This window comes from Felis catus, chromosome F1 (genome assembly GCF_018350175.1).
Source record: "Felis catus isolate Fca126 chromosome F1, F.catus_Fca126_mat1.0, whole genome shotgun sequence".
Lineage (NCBI taxonomy): Eukaryota > Metazoa > Chordata > Mammalia > Carnivora > Felidae > Felis > Felis catus.
In genome coordinates, this window is record NC_058384.1 from 8,158,106 (window position 1) to 8,174,226 (window position 16,121).

Sequence of the window (16,121 nt, forward strand, 5' to 3'; positions counted from 1 at the left end):
CCGATTTGGATGCCTTTTATTCCTTTGTGTTGTCTGATTTCTGAGGCTAGGGTATCCAACAATATGTTGAATAACAGTGGGGAGAGTCGACATCCTTGTTGTATTCCTGACATTAGGAGGAAGCCTCTCAGTTTTTCCCCATTGAGGATGATATTAGCAGTGGTTCTTTCATAAATGGCCTTTATGATCTTGAGGTATGATCCTTCTATTCCTACTTTCTTGAGAGTTTTTATCAAGAAAGGATGCTGTATTTTGTCAAATGCTTTTCTTCATCTGTTGAGAGTATCATGTGGTTCTTATCCTTTCTTTTATTAATGTGATATATCACATTTCCTTCTGGTTTGGGGCTTTATTTGATGTTCTTTTAAAATGTTTTAAAAAGTGTTTATTCATTTAAACATTGTGTGTCATTCAAAGCCATTGATTTCCTTGATTTTCTGCCTACATGATCCATGCATTGTTGTAAGTGGAGTGTTGAAGTCCCCTACCATTATTGTATTATCAATACACGTTTGTGATTTATCGATTTATATATTTCATATTGAGGGCATAAATACTTACACTTATTAGATCTTCTTGGTAGAAACCCTTAACTGTGGTAAAATGCCTTTCTTCATCTCTTGTTACAGTCTTTATTTTAAAATCTAGTTTGACTGATATAAGTATGGCTACTCCAGCTTTCTTTTGATGACTATTAGCATGATAGATGGTTCTCCATCCCCTTACTTTCAATCTACAGGTGTCTTTAGGTCTAAAATGAGTCTCTTGTAAAGTAGCATATAGATAGATATTGTTTTTTTTTATTTATCCATTCTGATACCTTATATCTTTTGATTGGAGTGTTTAGTCCATTGACATTTAGAGTGAGTACTGAAAGATATGACTTTAGTGCCATTGTGTTACCTGTAGAGATGGTGTTTCTGGTGATGTTTCCGATCTTTTCTAGTCTTTGTTGCTTTTGGTCTGTTTTGTTTTGTTTTGTCTTTTCTCCAAAGAATTCCCCTTAACATTTCTTGCAGGACTCTTTTAGTGGTCACGAACTCCTTTAGTTTTTGTTTGTCTGGCAAACTCTTTACCTCTCCTATTTTGAATGACAGAATGCTGGATAAAGAATTCTAGGCTGCATACTTTTTCTGATTCAGCACTTTGAATATATCCTGCCACTCCTTTCTGGCCTGCCACGTTTCTGTGGATAGGTCTGCTTCAAACCTGATCTGTTTTCCCTTATAGGTTAAGGACTGTTTTTCTCTTGCTGAGTACAGGATTATTTCCTTGTCTGTGTGTTTTGTGAATTTGCCTAATATATGCCTTGGTGATGGTCAGGTTTTGTTGAATCTAATGGGAGTTCTCTGTGCTTCCTGGATTTTTATGTCTGTATCCTTCCCCATATTAGAAAAGTTTTCCACTATAATTTGCTCACATAAACTTTCTGCTCCTTTTTCTCTCTCTATCTTCTGGGACTCCTATGATCCAGATGTTATTCTTTTTTAAGTCACTGAGTTCTCTTAGTCTTGTATTGTGCTCTTTTGCCTTTGTTTCCTTCCTTTTTTCTGCTTCATTATTCTCCACAATTTTACCTTCTATATCCCTGATTCACTGCTCTGCTTCATCCATCCTTGCTGTTGTGGCAGCCATTTGAGATTGCATCTTGGTTATAGCATGTTTAATTTTGTCCTGACTAGATTTTATTTGTTTTATCTCCACAGAGAGGGATTCTATGCTTTTTTTTCAACCTCAGCTAGTATTCTTACTATAGTGGTTCTAAATTCTAGTTTAGACATCTTGTTTATATCTGTGCTGATTTAGCCCCCGGTTGTAATTTTTTCCTGTTCTTTGGGGTGAATTCCTTAGTTTTGCCATTTTGGAGGAGGAACAAAATTAATAAAATAAAAATTAAAAACAAAACAAAAAAATTAAATATAGGAAGCTAGATCCTAAGTTTATTTTGGTCTTCTTGTTGAAAGAAGCTTGCTAGAATAGAGAAAAAAGGGAAAGAAAAGGGAAAAAAGAGAAAAAAGAAAAAAATTAAGAAAAATTTAAAAATTAAAACAATAAAATGATAAACTAAACTAAAATAAAAAATTTTTAAAAATCAAAAATAAAGTAAAAAAATAACATAAAAAGGAATTTTTCTTTCTGTATCCAATGAGGATGAAATGAAAGAAAACAGAATACAATTTAAGCAAAAGTAGAAGCAAAGATAATGAATAAGTGAATCAGCAAACAGAATGAAACCCAAATGAAGATACATCCAGTTTCCCCTAGAAATAAAACTATGAAGACCTCTATAGTCCATACACTAAGCAGGTGGAGGGACTTGTGCTGGTCTTCTAGGAGATGTGTTTGGAGGGTGTAGTTGGCTGGGGCTTGGTGTAATTGCTCTGTTCTCTACTAGGTGGCACTGCTTAGCTTGCTGGAGTGGGTCGATCTCTGTGCATGTGCACATGGGCCTGCATGGGAGAGGTGAAAAGGGCTTCACCCAGCTCCCTAGTCTCTGGCACAGGAACTTTGAGCTCTCACCCACCTGTGATCAAGCACTCCTCTTTTCTCTCAGGTATCCATCCACTCCCTGCTTCTACACTGTCCATGCCCAAGCTGTCTGCCTGCCAGGCAGCACCTCCCACCAGAGTTTTATCTCAGATGGGGTTCTGTTTCAAAACCCCACACTTGGACCCATGCCAACTCTCTGGGGGATGGTTTTGCTAAGCAATGGCTGGGTACTGGTTTCACCCAGAAAATGTTCATGCAATCATGCAGTGGAAGAAGTTCAGAGAGTATGGCAAATCACAACACATAGCTGGTGCCAGGTTTCACCACAGTCTCTTGTCTTTGTCCCAATACCAGCAAACATAGCTGCTCTCCAGGGTCCACTGGGAATTTGCCTGTGGGGAGGCCATATGGCCTCTACCAAATGCTCTCCAAGCAAGGGAACTGCTTCTCTTTGTGTGGCACACATGCCCCTTAGACCCCACTGTCTGCTTTTGGTGATTCACCCTATTTCCTCACCAGAGCACTGCCAGACACTGAGCTCTGTAACTTCAGGCTCTGTGCTTCACTGTTTATAGAATCCTGGTGGTATTGAAACCCTCTCCTTTCTTCCCATCAGTGGCTTTGGGGAACAGATTTCCCATTCAGTCCCCAGAGATTGCTTTCCTTCTTTCTTTCCAGGTACTTTCGAAAGAGTGTTTTTCTTGCATGATACCCATGGATGCACTCTTCCCCTTTCTCTTTATCTATCCTTTCTCTGCAAAAACAGTTCCCTACTCTCCACCGCTTTTTTCTCCCTCAGTTCAGCTCTCAAGTTCTGTGGCTAAAATTTTCACATTGTTGTGTTAGTCCTCAGATCAATTTCCTAGGTGTTCGAAATGTTTTGGTGCTGATCTAGCTGTATTTTAAGGAGGAGACAAGCTCAGGGTCTCCATGCTGCTCTGCCAACTTAACTCCTCCCCCCTCCCCTATACCTTACTGTAAGGCAGATCTGTTTCTTCTCCCTAGTTACTTGCTTATTTTTTTCATTTATTTGTAACAGTATGACATTATGAACTTTTATTCTCGATGTTAAAATTTCTATTATTATTATGTTTTGTGATTCAGTTTTCTCTAAATTCAGCCATTTAGGTTGGAGCTTGTGTTCATGTGACAAGTCAGATTTTTGTGAGTGTTTCCTTACTTTCCTGGCACCATAGAATTGTCTTCATTTTGTCTGTATGTAATCTTCAAACATTTCTATGATGAAATAAGACTGATTCTATGTGGACAAAGTGTTACCTTTGAAAATTCATGAGTTAACACGACTAGTAATTATTTACTCTGTGAATTAGTTCACTTCTGTTATAACCAATATGACTGTAAAATAAAAATTGTGTGCCTCTGAAGTGATGACAGTGCCACATAATACTTACAGGTAAATAAATATTGCCAAAAACACTCGTAAATGAAAAATAAAAAGCTGAAATCACATCTAATGTATGGAGTTGTATGTATAGTGTGTGTGTGTCTTCGAATGAAACCAAGAATAAATACTTCAGATTATTTTCAGGGGTTTTAAGGGATCTGGGAGGGAATCAAGGAAGGACATGACCACAAGGTGGCAGGAGTATACACAAGTCTTGCTGGGTGATCCTGACAGATTTGCTGGAGAGGGAAGTCCCTCACAGAGAGAGACCCTCCAGAGTCTCAGGTTCAGGAAACCACTCAGAGGAGGAGGGCAGGGGAACTCCCAGGTTAGAGGAGAATCTGGAAAGGGGGTTTCTGTATCCAGGGAAAGCTACTCAGAGCACATCAGGAGTCTTGGAGTCAGAGAGCTCCAAAGGGCAACAGCAGCTTGAGGTCTTTATGACATGAGGCTTATCTTATCTATTGATAGCAGATGTTGGCTGCGGTTACATGAGGTATACAAAACAGGAAAGATCTAAATGGCCAAAAATCTGCTTTTTTCAGACAATATTTAAGAGAATTGGATATGTAAAAATTTAAGTTTGGTCATAGCAGGCTCTTGAACTAATAGGTCTTTGTCTTCAGTGAAGAAATGAATAACCTAGGGACCAATAAACGGAAGCCATCTTGGGTTCATTTATGGAATAAATGTAAAGCAGTGCCATGCTCTTCTCATGCTTCATCAACTCCTTGTACCACCAATGTAATGCATGATTACTGAGGGTGAGCTGGGGGACTAAGCCACTTGTTGATCAACTGACATAAGAGAATGATGAGTAATGGGTGGCAGATTTGTACCTAGAGATAAAGTACCAGACAGAAGACCAACTGTAATCTACCCACAGCGCCATATTGACACTTGTGGCAAAGACATGGAAATAGAGTGAGTTTATAAAGGACAAAGATGGTACTGGCTGAATGACTCTAGCCAGAATATTTTATGCAGTAAGAATGACACATTATTAGCATAAGGCTATTATAATAGTAATAGTTTAAAACTACCTTGCAGTCCTATAATTCCAGTGGGAAAGAAAGGTGTGGTCTAATGAGAAGCTGAAGATGGCATGTGGTTCCTGGTTATCTACCGAGTACATATCCAAGTGGCCTTGGGAAGGATTTAAAGTGACACCTATGGTTGGATGGACAATGATGGACTTAGGATCCAAAGTCTTCTCCAGATCCTGACACTGTTACTCGCTTGTCCCGTGACCCTAAGTAGAGAGGACTTTGTGGAGCCAATTTCCTTTGCAAAATGAGTATAGAACTTTCTAACTCACATGATTGTTGTTTGTGCTGGGATGTGTTCCAGAATCTAAATGCTACCAAGAATGACTTAAAAATTTCTGCAATTCACGTGGTGACCAAGTAGGTAGTCACCCTACCTGATGTGATTTAAAAGGTATGAAAATGTATGAAGTTGTGGGTCTGGTGCACTCTGTATAACGTTGACTTAAGGACCCACTGCATTATAAGGCTCCATGAAAATAGGGCCTAGGGACTAATGTAGGAAACAAAGGCAGAAGGAAATGGCAGATAAAATTAAATGTCCTTATAACCTGCAGTCTACTGACAAATACTTGAGACAGGCAGAGTAGTTTCTCCAGGAACCCACTACTGTCGTAATGTTAATACTTTTCTAGAGGGAAAAAACAACCTTAGTTTGACAATACGTAGGCTTCCAGTATCCCGTGAATCTTCTTTAGCATATGAAAATCTCTTTGGAAACTTCTCCTTGACTCTACCTCCCCCAACTCCATAGTATATAACAAATCTCTCCTCAAGGTCCCTGGGCAGCTCTTCCTGCCCACAGGTCCTGTCCCTGTGGTTTAATAAAATCACCTTTTTATTAGACGTCTCAAGAATTCTTTCTTGTCCATTGGCTCCGAACCCCACCACCATCACCCCAAAACCTTGTCAGGGACCAGGTACATTTTGTCTGCATCTGAATAACCAACGTCTCACACAGTCCGTGGAACATAATAAGAACTTCATAAATATTTGCTGATCAAATAAGAACTTTATTTGAATCACTTCTTCGAGAAAACCTCAATTCTAGGTGACCATCCCTGATAAACGCAAACATTATCTATTAAATTATTAAGGTGTTGGCTTACAGTAATCAACCAAGTTGGCTTCAGTCACATAACAGTATCTTAGAGGAATGAGACATAATTTTGATGAAAGAAGGTCAGGAGAGCAGGATACTGTTGGGTCAGGGAGGCATGGCTGTGCTTTGGGGGCAGGCAGTTGAACAGCCAGTAAGAAAAAGCATTGGAAGAGGATCACTCAAAGCAAGGAGTAAATTCATGAACAACTTTCCAGGGTGAGTTCTGTGCCGAGACAACATTTAATGTGTCTGAGTCGCTAGCTTACTAGAAATGCGCTGCTGTGGAATTAATCATATCTTGGGCGTGGGTAACATTTCCCAGAGGTGTAACCAGAAAGGCATTAACACCCATTTTTGTAGGTCCCATACCTAGTTGTCTCTGAGGTGTAAACCTCAAAAGGTCAATATGCACAGAGAGAAGGACGGAAAAAGGAAGACAAAGGAGGGAAAGAGAAGTGATGGACACACGGATTGAGTGAAGGGAGGGAGAAGCCAGGGAAAACAAGGGAAAGAAAGAAAGATAGGATGCTAGCCATCTTGAATACTGCATGCTATCAGCTACGTGAGCTGCATTTCAGACTTTCTGCTCCACTCAATGACTTCTTGGCATAAGCCAGAGTCCCAGATAATGTTTTTTCCATGTTTCTCACCCACATCCTCAACTACAATTGCCTTTGAAAGGTATTCATCTGCTTCTCAAATGTTGTTCCTACAGAAAAAAGCCTTTGGAAGCAAAATATCATCGTGCGTCTCAGCCACCAAAAAGAACATTTGTGGAAAGTAATTGGGCAAATTGAGGGTATGAGCCCCAGAAGAAACAATGTATTTTGACAGGAAAAATTGTTTGGCAAATGTTAAGGTATTTATGAGTAATCATAATGATTCTTTAAGTAATTATAATTTGTTCTGTACTCTGTCACACTTGTTTCGATTTGTGGCTTTTATCAGTGAATCAAGTTTTTTAGTTGTCTTTATTTTTAGGAAGAGATTCACAGTATTGAAATATTTCAAATGCCAATGATGTTATGTTTCTTGAATATTTTCCCTTTCTAGTGCCTGATGAGTCATTGGACTATCATTTTGTCCCAAGAACATTATGGTGACACCAGTCTTAGTCACAAAACCATTACTGTGGCAGGGGCTGGGGGGGGGGGGGTAAAGAGGTAGCATAAGGGGAGAAATCTACATAATAAGAAGAATCTAGCTTAATGTGAAAGTTGGAATCATTACCCACATTGTCAAAGCAAATTTATTTTAATTTTTATTTTTTTTAATGTTTATTTATTTTTGAGAGATAGACAAAGCACAAGCAGAGCAGGGGCAGAGAGTGAGGGGGACACAGAATCTGAAGCAGGTTCCAGGCTCTGAGCTATCAGCACAGAGCCTGATGAGGGGCTCGAACTCACAAACTGTGAGATCATGACCTGAGCCGAAGTCGGACACTTAACCGACTGAGCCACCCAGGTGCCCCTAAAGCAAATTTATTTTAAAGTAGATTTCCAAATATACAATTGCTTAGCTGCCTTGTTATAGTTCTATCCCCAGTTGTATGAAGTTTTGTGTTTCAGGGATAGGCAGTTAGAATACTGTCACTTCATAATTCAGTTTTCATTTCAGCTGTGTGATAAATAGGGTTTGGGAGGATTATCTCACAGGGAGACCAAGCATTGAATGTAAGCCCTGATGTGCTGCTACACCACAGAAGCACAAAGCTGGCACACATCCAAAGGTTATCTGGTTTAGTCTCCTATTGAAACATGAAACTCATTGTAACAAGCTCTCATGAACTATTTTCCAGAGGAAACATATACCACGTGTTGGTTGATTAGTAAAGCATTTGCATTAGCGAAGCTTTGCATACCGTTGAAAACCCTAAACAGAAGAGCTGTTTCCAAGCATGATAAATAGATCAAATAGTCCTGTGAGAATTAAAATAGACAGCTTCCCTAGTTACGACACAGCAAAATATAACACAATATTGTGAGTTTCATTTTTCAGTGGGAAAATGAATTACAAGTGGAACATCTAGTAGTATTGAGTTTGTTTTTCACTACATCTCAGAGCTGGAGTGTTCAAAGATTTGATACTGGCTAAGGAAGATGACCTGAATGGTGAATGCTGTAAACTTGTCTCCTTTATTAATACACAAGTTCAAACTCAGAGACACTGGTGAGGTGTATATATATATATGTGCTATGTAACAAACATTCTTTCAACAATAAGTATTTAACACATTACGTCTTTGGATCTTCATTAGTCTTAAGGTCTAAATGATAAACAAGAATCTAAGTCTAAAGAATAGAGGGCTCCTCCAGGCATGATGGGAGATGCGCAGAGATGGGGAAATATCTCTAGCAAGTATCTTGGTGAATGGGGAGCTGAGGGCCAGTGCTTGGCATCATATTTTCGAACTTCACTTTGAGAAATGACCAGCGAGTCCTTATGTAAGCAATGCACTTTCAGTTATAATACGTGTTAATGTAAAATCATCAGTTATAACAAATGTCCTACTCTGGTGGGGATTCTGATAAGGGAGAAAGGCTGTGAGTATGTGGGGGCGGGGCTGTGTGGGAAATCTCTGTACCTCAAAAATCTCAATTTTGCTGTGAACCTAAAATTGTGAAAAATAAGGTCTATCAAAAAAAAAGAATACTAAATAGTTAAATATCTGCTATAATTTCTGTCTTTTACTTCTCCTCATATACCTAATTCACTTTCAATTCATTCAAATTTATTATTATTATTATCTCAAACACAGTTACTAATATATGCATATATTGACACATAACATTTTGATTTATGGACAGTCGAAGCAGCCTGAGAAATAAACCACATGCCTTTAGTTTTAGTCTATAACCAAGAAATATCTGTAAAATGAAACCTCTCTGTACCCCTGACCTCTATCTGCAACTACAGGTATGGCGGTGGGAAGGAGAAGGTACTTTATAGCTTCACTTTTCCCCATAAAATAGAAGGTTCTCTTTCCCATCCCCACATATAGAGATTGCTTGGGTCAGATGCCTACATGGACTTTCTCTACTTCTTCATAATTAACACTTTAAGTTGCCAAGAACTTTAGAAACAAAATAAGTGTATATAGAAGTTCTATGAAAGATACCTTTGTCCTATTTTATATAAATTGCATCTATACATTTTGAAAAAGACTCCAGACAAGGATATCTGAAGATTATTGGCCATTTAATCCAGTTAAACAAATAGTGCTGGCAATCAGTTTTAGCTGTTTTTTTTTAACAATACTGAAAATAAAATAAAAAAAATAAATAAAGCAGCTGCCAAGATCCACCCCTCAAAATAAACAAACAAACAAATAAAAAAAACAAAGAAAGGCATTGACTAAATCTGCGAATTGTTTGGTCTTTTGTATATATATTATGATGATATATAAGATGAGGCTTTCTACCTGATTATCTGCACGTACTTATCTAAATTCTTCCCTTTTCGTGTGTAAATTGATTGCTTAATGAGAAAATATTTTTTTTTGCTTGATTCTGTTAATCAATTAGTAGTCAATCTTTCACTATTAATCCAAGTTGAAAAGAAGAAAATTATTTATCTGACTGCTTAATGATTTCACATTATAAGAAGTTTCTGGAGTTTGAAAATAATTTTATATAAGATATTTTACAGTGGAGAAAAATGAGATTCATTTTCTTACTTAAAGATTTTATTTATTTATTTATTTATTTATTTTAACATTTATTCATTTTTGAGAGTGGGAGAGATAGAGTGTGAGTGGGGGAGGGGCAAAGAGTGTGGTAGACAGAATCAGAAGCAGACTCCAGGCTCTGAGCTGTCAGCACAGAACCCAATGGGGGCTCGACCTCAGGGACTGCGAGATCATGACCTGAGCTGAAGTCAGACGCTTAACCGACTGAGCCACCAGGCACCCCAAGGTTTTTATTTTTATTGCTAATGCAAATTTCTCATCCTGATGAAAATTATTTATACTTTATTTGTCAATTATTTGTTTATTTATTTTTAAATGCTTATTTATTTATTTTGAGAGATAGCACATTCAAGTGCACGAGTGGGGGAAGGGCAGAGAGAGAGAGAGAGAGGGAGAAAGAGAATCCCAAGCAGGCTCCACTCTCAGTGTGGAGTCAGTTGTGGGCCTTGATCCCACCACCATGAGGTCACGACCTGAGCTGAATTCAAGAGTGGGACACTTATCCCATTAAGTCACCCAGGTGCCCCTATTTGCCAATTATTTAAATTATTTTATTTGTGAATTTTTTAAACTGTCTTATTATGAAAAATTTAAAAAGTAAAATATACAAGGAAGTCTTTAAATTTAACAATAAACATAAAATACCCCAATTAGAAAGTAGGTAAAAGATCTGAGCAGACACCTCAACAAAGAAGATATACAGATGCAGACAAGCATATGAAAAGATGCTCAACATTATATATCATTGTCTTAAGGGAACTGCAGGTGAAAAGACAAGGAGATACCATTACCCCCTAGTGGAATGGTGAAAATCCAAAACCCTGACTCCCCCAAATGCTGGTGAGGATGTGCAGCAACAGAAACTCTAATTTACTGCTGATGGGAATGCAAAATGGCACAGCCACCCTGGAAGACAATGTGGCACTTTCTTACAAAATTAAAAATACTCTTACCATAAGATCCACCAATTTCACTTGGTACTTACACAAATGAGCTGAAAACTTACATCCACACAAAAACCTGCACATGAAGTTTATAACAGTTTTTAAAAGTTTTAATTTAAATTCCAGTTAGTTAACATACAGTGTAAAATGAGTTTCAGGTGTACAATATAGTGATTCAACCTTTCCATACATCACCCAGTGCTCATCACAAGTGCCTTCCTTAATCTCTATGTCCTATTTCACCCATCTCCCCATCTATCGCCCCTCTGGTAACCATCAGTTTGTTCTCTATAGTTAAGAGTCTGTTTCTTGGTTTGTCCTTCTCTTTCTCCCCCCCCCCCCCTTTGCTCATTTATTTTGTTTCTTAAATTACACACATGAGTGAGGGAAGCCATATAGTATTTGTCTTTCTCTGACTGGCTTATTTTGCTTAGCATAACACTCTCTAGCTCCATTCATGTCATTGCAAATGGCAAGATTTCATTCTTTTTTATGGCTGAGTAATATTCCATTGTATATACAAACTACATCTTCTTTATCCATTCATCAGTCGATGGACACTTGTGTTGTTTCCATAATTTGGCTATTATGGATACTGCTGCTATAAACATTGGGTGCATGTATCCCTTTGAATTAGTATTTTTGCATTCCTTGGGTAAATACCTAGTAGTTCAATTGCTGGATTACAGGGTAGTTCTATTTTAAACTTTTTGAGGAACCTACACACTGCTTTCCAGAGTGGCTGCACTTTGTATTCCCACCAACAGTGTAAGAGGGTTCCCTTTTCTCTACATCCTCTTCAATACCTATTGTTGTTTGTGTTGTTGGTTTTAGCCATTCTGACAGGTGTGAGATGATATCTCATTGTGGTTTTGATTTGCATTTCCCTGATGATCAGTGATGTTGAGCATCTTTTCATGCTTCTGTTGGCCATCTGGATGTCTTCTTTGGAGAAATGTCTATTCGTGTCCTTTTCCCATTAATTCACTGGATTATTTGCTTTTTGGGTGTTGAGTGTGATGTTTTTTTTATATATTTTGGATACCAACCCTTTATCAGATATGTCATTTGCAAATATCTTCCCCCATTCCATAGGTTGCTTTTCGTTTTGTTGATTGTTTTCTTTGCTGTGCAGAAGCTTTTGTTTTGATGTAGTACCAATAATTTATTTTTGAGTTTGGTTCTCTTGCCTCAGGAGACATATCTAGAAAGAAGTTGCTATGGCCAATGTCAAAGAAGTTACTGCCTGTGTTCTCTTCTATGATTTTTAAGGTTTCAGGTCTTACATTTAGGTTTTTAATTCATGTTGAGTTCATTTTTGTGTTTGGTGCAAAAAAGTGGTCTAGTTTCCTTCTTTAGCATGTAGCTGTCCAGTTTTCCCAACACCATTTGTTGATGAGACTGTTTTTCCCCCATTGGGTATACTTTCCTTTTTGTCAAAGATTAGTTGAGCATATAATTGTGAGTTCATTTCTGCATTTCTATTCACTTCCATTGATCTAAATGTCTATTTTTGTGCCAGTACTATACATTTTTGATCACTACTGTTCTGCAATATAATTTGAAGTCCAGAATTGGGATGACTCCAGCTTTGTTTTTCTTTTTCAAGGTTGCTTTGGCTGTTAGAGAGGTCTTTTGTGATTCCATAACAATTTTACTTACAATTTCCAAAAATTAAAAACAGTTAAGATTTCCTTCAATAAGTAAGTGGATAAATAAACTGTGGTACATCCAGACAGTGGAATATTATTCAATGAAAAAAATAAATGAGCTATCAAGTCATACAAAGACATGGAGGAACTTTAAATGCACATTCAGTGAAAGATGCTAAGTGAAAGTGAAAAGAGTCAGTCTAAAAAGGTTACATACTATGTGAATTCAACTCTATGACATTCTGGAAAAGACAAAACTATGGAGCTTTGCTGATGTCCTAGTAATCCTATGGTTACCAGGAATTTGGGGGAGAGGGAGGAAGGCAGGGATGAGTAGGTGAAGCAGAAGGGCATTTTTAGAATAGTGAAAATATTCTATATGATTCGGTGATGGTGCATACATGACATTATGCACTTGTCAAAACCTGCAAAACTGTATAACACAAGAATGAACCCTGATGCAAAGTATAGACTTTAGTCAATTAATAATGTATTAATACTGACTTACCAATTGTAACAAATGTACTACAATAATGCATGATGTTAATAATAGGGGGCAACTGGGAGCAGGAGAGAGAGAGTGTATCTTGCCATAAATCTAAAACCTCTCGGGGGCACTGGTTAAGCATCCAACTCTTGATTTCGGCTCGGGTCATGATCTCACAGTTTGTGCTGTCTGATAGCACAGAGACTGCTTGGGATTCTCTCTCCCTCTCTCTCTGCTCCTTCCCTGCTCATGCATGTGCTCTCTCTCTCTCTCTCTCTCAAAATAAATAAGTAAACATTAAAAAAAATAAATAAAACCTCTCTAAAAGTGTATTAATTTAAAATTTTAAATATGCAAAAGTAGGGGCGCCTGGGTGGCTCAGTTGGTTGAGCGCCGACTTCAGTTCAGGTCACGATCTCGCCGTCTGTGAGTTCGAGCCCCGCATCAGGCTCTGGGCTGATGGCTCAGAGCCTGGAGCCTGCTTCCCGTTCTATGTCTTCCTTTCTCTCTGCCCCTCCCCTGTTCATGTTCTGTCTCTCTGTCTCAAAAATAAATAAACGTTATAAAAAAATAAAAAAAATATGCAAAAGTATACAGAATATAAATGGATTATGTTCCTGGATTTTCACAGAGTAAATGCTATAAAATCACCAACTGTAGAATCAGTGAAGATTTCTATAGAATAAGCAACTAATTAAAGTAGATGGCTGAATCTATTGGGTGTGGTACTGTGCTTGGTTTGCACCTGAAATAATGGAAAATCCTGCCTAGATGAGCTTCCACTTTATTTGGGATCACTGGGGATTTCTATTAGCATATTTTTTTTAGTTCTAAGATGCTTTTCTAAGATAGATAGATATATCATCTCTAATATATACATAATAAATTATGTGTATATATCATAGAATAGCATCTCGAATATGTAATATATATGATATATCTCACATATATTATAAACTATAATCTTGCCATTAATGTAATTTCATAATTGGTAATCTTTCTTTTCTTAGTGGTTCATAAAATTTATGAAATCTTGAAATTCAACAACATATGGCAGCTGCTTTCTTGTAGTCTCTTAGGAGAGAACTTTCTCTCCCAACTTAAAGACAGCGATTTAAAGGTCTAGGAGACCAGGGGCCTGGCTCTGTCATTAACTAGGTGTTGTTTGGGGCCATCTCCGTTAATTTTTCTGATCCCTAGTTTCATCACCACCAGTTAAAATAGTGCTAGCTCAACATTTGAATCTAGGCCACTTGGTAGACTAAGGCAGGGAAGGTGCCAGAGTAATAGAATGAAATTGAATTTCTCTCTCTTCGCTCCCTGTGAAGCACGTGGTCTGTTTCCAAATAGATAATGCAGTTTAGTAATTGTAAGGAAAGGTCCTTGCCATGCATAGTGAGGAAACAGCAGAATTGCAGGACTCAGGGGATGTGACCACACATTTTATATATTTGCCACCACCTTAGACTTTCATATGAATAGAAAGAAAAGGCTTTTTAGTTTTCAAAAATAAAACGTTTCAAATTTGATCTGCCTTTGGATTATACTTAGAAATAAGGGGGAACTAGCTCAGTCTCCAAGGCACCCTCCAACTCCCCATCTGCCTGCTCACCCCTGTGCTTTCCCCACACCCTCTGCACTCCCACACCACCACCAGTGTTACTGGGTATTGCTCCCACGACCCCTCCCCCCACTCCCTTCTCCAAGCATCTCCCTGGATTCCAGTCTCTGCATACAAGTCTACACTTTGCAAACCACCTACAGCTGCTTGGAGTGAGGACTCCATCCCTCCAAACCCTCCCCAGCAAGCCTGTGAATAATACTCCAAATGTCTTAGCTAATATCACAAGCCAGTAAGCCTCCTCTAGGGCTGATTATGTAACTCTGGATTTTGTTTCCTATAGTTGTGATTTGTGAGCAAATTAACAAACCCAGAAAGGCTGCTAATCTTTGCTACTTGCCTGTATGATGCTGCTGTTAATAACAGCATTGTATTATTTGTTAATGATAATCATGTGTTTTGATATGGTAATGATTCTTTCAAATTAACTCCACAAGGGCATTAGTCTAGCCTTTAGTCATGCCTCAATCTATCAATTAAGTTGCCAGAGATATCTGTGAAAAGTCAACCACTTCACCCACCACTGAAACCTACCAGCTGTCCCCATGACACAGAACTGTTGATTACTTCATTGAGAATCTGTCTCCTGACAGTTCTGGCCAGAAATGAAGATGAGTAAGATAATGAATAAACATCAGAAGGGGAAATTTAGGGCAATTTTTAAATTATATCATTTCTGTTTTGCTGAATTGCCCACATATCGTGTGATGGAAAAATTAATACACGATTTTAAATACTGGAGACACGAAAGCCTACTATTTGCTTTCTAAACCCTTGAGAATAGATATACAGCTCTGCCTTCTTTCTCAGCTTATTGGTATTTATTACTTTATGAGTTCTATTCTTGTTGCTATCTTGGTTTTGGAAGATAATAGATATTGAGGAAAGCCAATTCTACTTTCAGATCTCCTGCCCCCCTGGTCCTGGACGATTTCAGCTGATTAAAAATGATCACTCATTTCTCCCTAATTCCCTTCTTTTTTCCCCATTACCTAGCCATAATTACTCCCTTAGGTTTAGATAATTACAGAGATTGAGATACCCATGTCATGGTATTCATGTGTTCACAACCAAAATTGATTTGATAACAGCATTGAGTTGAAGCTGAGCCCTGACTGGTAAGCTGCCTCCCAGGTTTTTTGCTAGTGGGCTTGCTACCCAGTAGAATACCACAGAAATAACTTTTGAGCAAGACGGTGGTGTGAGGAAAAGGCATTTTTATTTTTCCTTTCAAATTTCTATTTAAATGACCCGCATATTTTTTAAGTAGCTGAAAGCTAGAGACAAAAATCACCCTTACCCTGTAAGCGTTGGAGGAACGCTGTGATGATTGTGTTTGAGAAAGCAGGGCGGGAAGTGGACGCAGAACTCTGGAAGAGCTTCTCAGACAAGCGATTAGCTCTAACTCCCTCCTGCCTTTTCCCACTGGGAGGGTTTGGGTTCCAAGAGTAAACCCTTCATCCCGTGTTCCTTCTTGTTTCCTGGGGTCTGGAAAGTAAGAACAAGCACCAGCTAGACTTGGCTCCCCACCCTGTGAGTCTAGGAGGAAAACAGGGACAAAGACTTCTCATCTGGGGAGTTGATAATGCTGGTGGCATGGGTGATGTCCTTTAAGTGACAATCTATGATTTATGTTCCCTATCCTTGCCCCAGGCCCTTAGACCATGAGAATGGTTTGTATCTGTG